Raw genomic sequence first — 9,746 nt, forward strand, 5'->3', positions numbered from 1 at the left:
CAATGGCTACCGATCAATCTGCGCATCAGGCAGAAACTCCTCACCCTGGGCTTCAAGGCTGTCCATCACCTCGCCCCCTCCTACCTCACCTCCCTTCTCTCCTTCTACTGCCCAGCCCGCACCCTCCGCTCCTCCACCACTAATCTCCTCACTATACCTCGCTCTCGCCTGTCCCGCCATCGACCCCCGGCCCACGTCATCCCCCGGGCCTGGAATGCCCTCCCTCTGCCCATCCGCCAAGCTAGCTCTCTTCCTCCCTTCAAGGCCCTGCTGAGAGCTCACCTCCTCCAGGAGGCCTTCCCAGACTGAGCCCCTTCTTTCCTCTCCCCCTCGTCCCCCTCTCCATGCCCCCGTCTTACCTCCTTCCCTTCCCCACAGCACCTGTATATATGTATATATGGTTGTACATATTTATTACTCTATTTATTTATTTATTTATTTATTTATTTTACTTGTACATTTCTATCCTACTTATTTTATTTTGTTGGTATGTTTGGTTCTGTTCTCTGTCTCCCCCTTTTAGACTGTGAGCCCACTGTTGGGTAGGGACTGTCCCTATGTGATGCCAATTTGTACTTCCCAAGTGCTTAGTACAGTGCTCTGCACATAGTAAGCGCTCAATAAATACGATTGATTGATTGATTGATTGATAGTAGTAGTAGTAGTAGTAGTAGTAGTAGTAGAAGTATTATCAGTAGTAGTAGAAGTAGTAACAATACTACTCCACCACTTTTCTGCTCTGTGACTTTGGACAAGTCACTTAACTTCTCTGTGCCTTGGTTACCTCATCTGTAAAATGGGGATTAAGACTGTGAGCCCCAAGTGGGACAACCTGATTACCTTCTATCTGCCCCAGAGCTTAGAACAGTGCTGGGCACATAGTAAGCGCTTAACAAATACCATAATTACTATTATTATTAGTAGTAGTAGCAGTTGTAGTAGCAGGAGAAGTAAGTACCAGCAGTGAAAGTAATAGCAGTAGCCAGAGAAGAAGAAGTAGGAGGAGGAAGAAATTAGGAGCAGGAGAAGTAGTAGCAGCAGTGGTCCTTGTAGTAGGAGGAGAAGTATTGGTAGTAATAACAGTAGTAGTAGAAGTAATAGCAGCAGAAGAAGTATTAGTAGTAAGTGGAAGATATCTATCTTATACCCATTTTACAGATGAAGTTTTCTAGAGCCCGGAGAAGTAAAGTGACTTGTCCAAGGTGTCACAACTGGACAGTTGCAGAGCCAGTATTAGAACTCAGGTCTCCCGAGTCCCAGTCCCAAACTCCTTCCACTTGTCTTACGCCATCGAGTCACTTCCGACCCTTAGCAACACCATGGACATATCTCGCCCAGAACACCCCGCTCTCCATCTGCAATCATTCTTGTAGTGGATCCAAAGTTTTCTTGGTAAAAATAGAGAAGTGGATTACCATTGCCGCCTTCCACGCAGTTAACTCGAGTCTCCGCCCTCGACTCTCCCATGCCCAGCGTGGGTGAGTTTTGACTTGTAGCAGATGGCCTTCCACTCGCTAGCCACTGCCCAAGCTAGGAATGGAATGGATAGGCCTCTGTTTGACTCCCCCTCCAGTAGCGGAGACTGGTAGAGGACTGGAAACTCTCCAGCTGCAACCCGAGAAGGGATCCTTCCACTAGGGCCAGGATTTTCTGGATTCTAAAACTATTCCCAAGATGTTAGGCATGCTAAGCATTCTGAAGGTTGTACCTGAGGCTGTAGTTGAACTCCTGAATCTCGGTGAAAAACTGTAGTGAAGGAAAATTAATGTCTATATGTTTCCAAGGGTCTTCTAAATCATAGTCATTTTGTTCACCTAGATAAGTCTTCCAAGGCCATTATTCGCACTGACATGAATATAGAGTTAATCCTAGTCAGTAGATTAAAATGAAGAACGTTTTAACAGGAGATCTGACCACATGGAAAGCCACCATGCAGTCTCTTTGTAATTTGACTGCTCACGCGAGCACAGAAATCTCTCTTAGAGCTTTACAAATCTGCGATAATTTCCTTCAACTTTTACTTTTATTGCCCTGTCGTTAAATGCACATCGAGTTCTTAAAACGAAAAAATGTTTAAAACAGATGTGGCCGTTAAAGTTACAATATGAATTTTTACTGCCCTGGGTTTTTATGACGCTGAGAGAAATTTCAGCCACCGGGGTCAGAGACAAGGAAAAATGGGATCGGAATTCTAACTCGGAGAGTGGGGGAGGACGACCCCCAAAAAGAACAATGGGAGCTAGGGGACGTGTTTCAGGAACTTTCATTTCCTCACCAACGATCAATAATGCAAGATAATAAACTGCAAAATGCCTCACACCCTGCATTTTGCACCCAGGGGAGCAAGAGAAATCTGTATCGGATATCATAAAAGACTCAGAGACTACAGCTAACTGCACAGACAGAGAAGGGATCCTTGTCTTGCAGTTAAGTCTCTTTATGGCTCCTGTCACCAGTCTCCTTCCTTTACTGTCACATACTTCTGACAGTACTTTTCTACCGCGTTCATAAAGAGACCCATAAAGGCTGACTTAGATAGAGCAATTTCCTATTGGCTGAAGGACTAAGCGTTTGTTATTAAACCTATTTGAAGTTATCATTCAAAATACCTGTTTACAGTCTCTCTCCCCACAAATTCCTCCTTTAGGTATTTTGGGGGTGAGGAGTGGCACATTCTGTTTTTCAGGTCACTAGGAGATCACTTAGAAAATTACCGCTTCTTGGTGTCAAACGATGACATAGTCGATCTATCAAACAGTGGCATTATTGAGCTTCTATCATCTGCTGAACACTTGGAAGAGTTCAATAATTTGCCTATCCATCGTTTTTTCCTTCTCTAGGTGAATAGTGTTGGTCTGTCTCTCCTTGAAGACAAGAATCAATCAGTCAATCTGTCAGTGGGATTTTTTGAGCACTTACTATGTGCAGGGCATTCTACTAAACGCTTGTGAGAGTACAATACAACACAGTTGGTAGGCATGGTCTCTGCCCACAGAGAGCTTACAATCTCGGGGGGATACAGGTACTAATTTGAATTATGGATATGTACAAATTTCTGTGGGGAGTAGGATAGCATGAATATCAAGGGTTTCAAGGGTACAGCCCCAAGTGCAATGGTGACACAGAAGAGAGAGGGATTAGGGGGAAATAGGGTTAAGGAAAAGAGGGTTTAATCGGGAAACGCCTCTTGGAGGAGATGTGATTTAAATAAGGCTTTGAAGGTGGGGAGAACGGTGGTCAGAATTGTGTCTTTTACCTCCATGATACTCTCCCAAGTGCTTAGTATGATCTGTGGTATTTACTGAGTGCTTATTGTGTGCTTACTGCATACTAAGTGCTCGGGAGATCTCAATATAACAGAGTTGGTTGGAGACCTTCCCAGCCCACAAGGAGTTTACAGTCTTTGAGGGGGAGACAGATATTAAAATAAATTATGGATAGGTACATAACTGTTCTGTATACAGGAGGTGTTCAATAAATGCTATTGATGATGAGAGTGATAAAGTTGCATGAAAAATACGACCACTTCCAGTAATCTGCAGCAGATGACAGTGTTAAGGCACCTTTCCTTAATCTCAAAACTATACTCTTCTTGTTAACAGCAGCATGGCATAGTGGATAACACATGGGCCTGAGAGTCAGGAGGTTGTGGGTTCTAATCCCCGTTCTGCCCCTTTCTTGCTGTGTGACCTTGTTCAAGTCACTTCACTTCTCTATGTCACAGTTACCTCATCTGTAAAATGGGGATTGAGAATGTGGGCTCCTGTGGGACAGGGACTGTAATAATAATAATAATAATGGCATTTATTAAGTGCTTACTATGTGCAAAGCACTGTTCTAAGCCCTGGGGAGGTTACAATGTGATCAGGTTGTCCCACAGGGGTCTCACAGTCTTAATCCCCATTTCGCAGATGAGGTACCTGAGGCACAGAGAAGTTAAGTGACTTACCCAAAGTCACACAGCTGACAATTGGCAGAGCTGGGATTTGAACCCATGACCTTCTGACTCCAAAGCCCGTGCTCTTTCCACTGAGCCACACTGCACTGTATCCAACCGTATTTGCTTATATACACCCTAGTGCTTAGTACAGTGCCTGACACAGAGTAAGTGCTTAACAAATACCATAATAATAATTATTATTATTACAGTAAACTCATTCTAACAAATTCCAAGGAATCCCCAAATCTTACATTCACAGTCATAATGTGTTCAGTGTCCAGCATCTTTTTTTTTCTCCTTTCCAACTTTTCTTTGAGTTTTTCCTCTCCTAAATGTCTGGATTAGTCATATTTACCCTTTTACTTAAGGTAAAAGATTGCTTTCTGCTTCTCTACTTTGTTGGTTGGATTGGCTCTCCCATGAACACTTCAAAGTCAACAGTTCCCACAGTTTTCTATCTCATTTCTCCCTTCGGCCTCTGTCAAAAGTTCTGTCTTTATTTCTCTCTTTTCTCCTCACAAAAAGCCTTTTTTTTTTCACAGTAGCCCTAAGTGCACATTCCTTTTGTGGCGAAGCAATATGGCCTAGTGGATAGAGCACGGGCCTGAGAGTCAGAAGATCATGGGTTCTAATCACGGCTCCACCATTTTTCTTCTGTGTGGCCTTGGGCAAATCTCTTCACTACTCTGTGCCTCAGTTCCCTCATCTGTAAAATGGGAAATTAAGACTGGGAGCCCTATGTAGGACAGGGACTGCGTCCAACCCTATTTGCTTGTATTCACCATAGTGCTTAGTGTGGTGTCTGGTACATAGTAAGCGCTTAAGAAATACCATTATTATTATTATTATTCCTTCTCTGTCTCCTGCATAATAATACCTTTTACCACCACCCCTCCTTTGCCTTCTGTTCTTGTTCTTTTCCCCTAAGAATATTTTCATCAGTCCCACTCCATCCAAACATCCACCTGTCCAATCCCTCTACTCATCCCTCCATCCATCTATCCATCCACCCACCCACCCACCCATCCATCCACCTGCCAACCCATCCATCCTTCCATCTATTCTTCCATCCATTCTTCCATCCTTCCATCTATCCTTCCATCCATTCCAGAGCTTGATATAGAGAAACAGTGTGGACTAGAGAAAAAAGCACAGGCCTGAGAGTCAGAAGCTCTGGGTTCTAATCCTCGCTCCATCACTTGTCTGCTGTGTGACCTTTGGCAAAACACTTAACTTCTCTGTGCCTCAGTTGCCACATACACAAAATGGGGATTCAATACCTGTTCTCCCTCCTACTTAGACTGTGAATCCTATGTGGGACCTGATTGTTTTGTATCTCCCCATTGTTTAGTACAGTGCTTGGCACATAGTAAATGCATAACAAATATAATTATCACTATTATTATCATTGTTGTTGTTATTATTATCTCTCCCTTCCTAGTAGCTCCTCCTGATGTGGGGAATACTCACAAAGAAATGGTGAGACAAAACCCTATCATAAACACTGCTCAGAATTTTAGACATTAGGCCTCACTGATGCTTTTTCTTTCTGGCAATGGTTACTACTACTACTACTACTACTACTACTACTACTACTACTACTACTACTACTACTACTACTTATTATTATTATTATTATTATTGTGGTATTCGTTAAGTGCCTACTTTGTGCCAGGCACTGAACTAAGCACTGGGGTGGATACAAGAAAATTGGATTGAACACAGTACCTGCCCCACACGGGACTCATAGTCTCAATCCCCATTTTACAGATGAGATAACCGAGGCACGGAGAAGTCTTTCTGACTCTCAGGCCCTTGCTCTACCCATATTGTATCCACCCTAGCGTTTAGTACAGTGCATGGCACATGGTAAGTGCTTAACAAATAATTCTAGACTGTAAGCCTGGTGTGGGCAGGGATTGTCTCTCTTTCTTGCTGAATTGTACTTTCCGGGTGATTAGTACAGTGCTCTACACACAATAAGCACTCAAAAAATACGATTGAAGGAATGAACCATTATTATTATTATTATATTATTGTTATTTTGAACTTTGGAGGCTTTTTTTCACTTAGAAGATGCTACAGGTTCTATAACAACCTGGGGAAATATCCTCTTCTGAACCTAGACCTTTTTTTAAAAAAAAATGAGCCTCCAGAAATAAGCCCTCCGAAACTTCTGGGTATTTACTTGGGCTGCGGTTCAATTAAATTCCTACCACGTGTTTTTTGAGACTTGTCTCCTGTCCAGCTCCAGGAAAAAGACAGCAGAAAATCCATTCCCAGGACATAAAAGGCTCCCTGCAAGATTGACCCCAACAAGTCCTCTCCTCTGACTTGGTCCCACTATGTGTCCCTCAGAGATCTCCATCCAACTGGACACAGTCCCGGAGACCTGAGAGGGGGAGTGCGATGAGGGTCGGAGGTCAGAGTTGAAGAGTTCGAGCCCAAAGTGATTCACCAACATTTCTGAACCCAAACAGTAACCTGAGAGATTGTTTGTATCAGCGAGTAATGACTTAACTTTTTGGCAAACCCAGAAAAAACTCTCTTTTCCTGTTCAGAGCGCCCTTCCAAAGAAAAGAAACACAAACCTGGTCCTCTTTGTAGCTGGACTCAGACACCTACCACATGGTGAATAAACCTGTGAGTTCTGCCTGGAGCAGGCAACTGGGGTACCTTCAAGGTACAAAAACCAGGGAGCATTTTCACTCCTCAGTCTGTGAAAGGTCAACTGTAACAGAAGAAAAGAGAAGCAGAGAAGCAGTATGGCTTAGTGGATAGAGCACTGGCCTCGAAGTCAGAAAGGCTGGGTTCTAATCTAATTGTGGTATCCGTTAAGCACTTATAATGTGCCAGGCACTGTACTAAGCGCTGGGTAGATACAAGCAAATTGGGTTGGACATAGTCCCTGTCCCACATGGGGCTCACGGTCTTAATCCCTGTTTTACAGTTGAGTTTACTGAAGTCCAAAGAAGTTAAGTGACTTGCCCAAGGTCACACACATAGCAGAGAGCTATACTAAGTGCTTGGAGGAGAACAATACAAGAATATAGCAGACACATTGAAGTTACTCACTGTTGGGTAGGGACTGTATATGTTGCCAACTTGTACTTCCCAAGCGCTTAGTACAGTGCTCTGCACACAGTAAGCGCTCAATAAATATGATTGATGATGATGATGGACATTAATATGAATAAATTATTGCTGTATATCCTTCTCCTTAAGCACTAACTCCCATTTTTCTTCTTCGTATCTGTAAATTATTCTACTGTCTGTCTCTTCCAGAATATTATGAATTCCTTGAAGGCAGGGATCATGTCAACTGCTTCAGTAGTATTCTCCCAAATGCTCTGTAGAGCGTTCTGCACGCAGTAGGAACTCACTGATTACGGTTGGTTGATTGATGAATTTGTTGATTTTTGAGACATTTCCTCCAAACTCCAGGCCTGAGTAAAGAGTGCTGCCTAATGGATAAAGCACAAGCCTAGGAATCAGTAGGGGCTGGGTTCTAATCCCAGCTCTGCCACTTGTCTGCTATGGGACCTTGGGCAGGTCAGTTCACTTCTCTGTGCCTCAATTACCTCATCTGTAAAATGGGGATGAAGACTGTGAGCCCCTTGTGGGCAGGGACTGTGTCCAACTGGATTTACTTGTTTCTACCCCAGTGCTTAGAACATTGCCTGGTACATAGTAAGCACTTAACAAATACCACAATCATTATTATTATTATTATTCATAATAATAATAAAGACAATATATCGGGGTGCTTTCAATCGGATGCCAGTCTCTAGGTGGGACACTGAAAATCTGCCAGACTCTTTCTGTTGGCACGGAGAGATGATTAGGGTCAGAAGATCTTTCAGAATTGGGATCAGAAAAAAATTGGGCTATAGCGAGGTATGTAGCTTTCTAAAACCAGAAGCCCTAAGCAGGGGCAAAATAATTCGGATTCATCAGGAGAAGAGAATATATTAAAATTCTTTAACAACTCTTTGTGAGTATCTAAAGTGATTTTTAGGATGCTGCGATGCAGGTCTCTCTATCCATTCATTCATTCAATCATAGTTATTGAGTGCTTACTGTGTGCAGAGCACTGTACTAAGCAGAGGAGGAAATTGGAGAAGATTCAAGTTGAAGCAAGAGTTCAGCAAAGCAGAAGGGAAAACGTCTTGAGTGATGGAGTGATTCACCATTGAAACAAGTCCCTTCTAGAATTTAAGCTCGTTGTGGGCAAGGAACACGTCTGCCAACTCTGTTGTATTATGCAATGCACCAAGCGCTTAATACTGTTCTCTGCACAGGGTAAGGGCTCAATAAATACCGATAATGATGATGATGATTATGATGGTACCCCCGATAGAGACAATTAAAGAGAGAACGGAATGGTCAAGTCCTCCATTTTGACTGATTTAGCTATGCACCAGCCAGCAGGCATATCAGAGATGGCAGTGTGGTCTAGTGGGAAGAACATGGGGCTGGGAGTCAAGAGGATCTTGGATTTAGTTCCAGGTCTGCTGCTGGATTTCTGGGTGACCTTAGTCAGGTCGCCTAACCTCTATGGTCCCCAGTAAAATAGGGGTCAGATAGATTGTGTGTGCAGTGTGGGACAAGGATTGTGTCCAGTCTGATCATCTTGTATCTATCTCAGTGCTTTGCATATAGTGAGCGGTTAGCAAATACCATAATTATTAGAACTGCTTGAGGTTTCCAGCTTCTTTGCCCAACCAAGGCCTTTAAGTGGTCTTATCTTGTCTTATGCCGTTGAGTCGACTCTGACCCATAGTGACTCCATGAGCACATCTCTCCCAGAATGCCCCATTCTCCATCTGCAATCATTCTGATAGTATAACCATAGAATTTTCTTGGTAAAAATCTGGAAGTGGTTGACCATTGCCTCCTTCTGCACAATAAACTCGAGTTTCCGCCCTCGACTCTCTCCCGTGCCGCTGCTGCCCTTCACAGGTGAGTTTTGACTTGTAGCAGATGACCTTCCACTTGCTAGCCACTGTCCAAGCTGGGAAAGGAATGGGTAGGCCTCTGCTTGACTCTCCATCCAGTAGCCAAGACTGGTAGAGGACTGGAAACTCTCCAGGTGCGACTCTGGGAAGGACTTTGAGTGATACCCCAGGTAAATGAAGGAACAGTTGAGGTTCCCTTTGGTTTGCCGATGGTGCGACTACTTACTTGCTTCTCACAGGTCCAGCATGACCTTACGGAAAAAGCCCGGGAACCAGAGGACCTGAGTTCTAATCACAACTCTTCCACGTCCTGCTGAGTGACCTTGGGCCAGTCACTTAAATTCTCTGTACCTCAATTTTTTCATCTTTCCCCCTCCTACTGATACAAGCCCCCTGTGGTACAGGGAATGTATTTAACCTGATTGTTGTGTATCTACTCCAGTGCTTAGAACAGTAAGTGCTTAAGAAATGTCAGTATTATTAATAATAATAATGATGGCATTTATAAAGCGCTTACTATGTGCAAAGCACTGTTCTAAGCACTGGGGAGGTTACAAGGTGATCAGGTTGTCCCGGGGGGGCTCACAGTCTTAATCTCCATTTTACAGATGAGGTAACTCCTAGGCCACACTGCCTCTCTGCCGCCTTAGTACCGAAGATGAAGTGACAGCCAAAGAGAAGTGAGCATTTAGGAGTTTCAGGAAAGGAAAAAAAATTCACCCTTGGAGTTAGTGGTTTGCAAATGAAGGAACAGTGTATTCAGGCTTTATTTTTGTAAGCGTGTTCTTGGGCACAGTGCCAGATTGTAAGGTTCAGGAGCATCTAGCTAGTGTTACAGTGGGATTGGT

General features: G+C 43.6%; 2 non-coding genes across 2 annotated transcripts; both read right to left on the reverse strand.

The window, feature by feature from the left end:
* Positions 1-1,488: 1,488 nt before the first annotated feature.
* On the reverse strand, positions 1,489-1,626 carry LOC119931896. Its single transcript, XR_005452199.1, has one exon. It is a non-coding gene; the product is annotated as a small nucleolar RNA SNORA7 (small nucleolar RNA).
* A 7,286-nt stretch (positions 1,627-8,912) lies between these two features.
* Positions 8,913-9,050, reverse strand: LOC119931919. Its single transcript, XR_005452220.1, has one exon. It is a non-coding gene; the product is annotated as a small nucleolar RNA SNORA7 (small nucleolar RNA).
* Between the last annotated feature and the right edge of the window lie 696 nt (positions 9,051-9,746).

The sequence above is a fragment of the Tachyglossus aculeatus genome, chromosome 8 (assembly GCF_015852505.1).
Source record: "Tachyglossus aculeatus isolate mTacAcu1 chromosome 8, mTacAcu1.pri, whole genome shotgun sequence".
Classification (NCBI taxonomy): domain Eukaryota; kingdom Metazoa; phylum Chordata; class Mammalia; order Monotremata; family Tachyglossidae; genus Tachyglossus; species Tachyglossus aculeatus.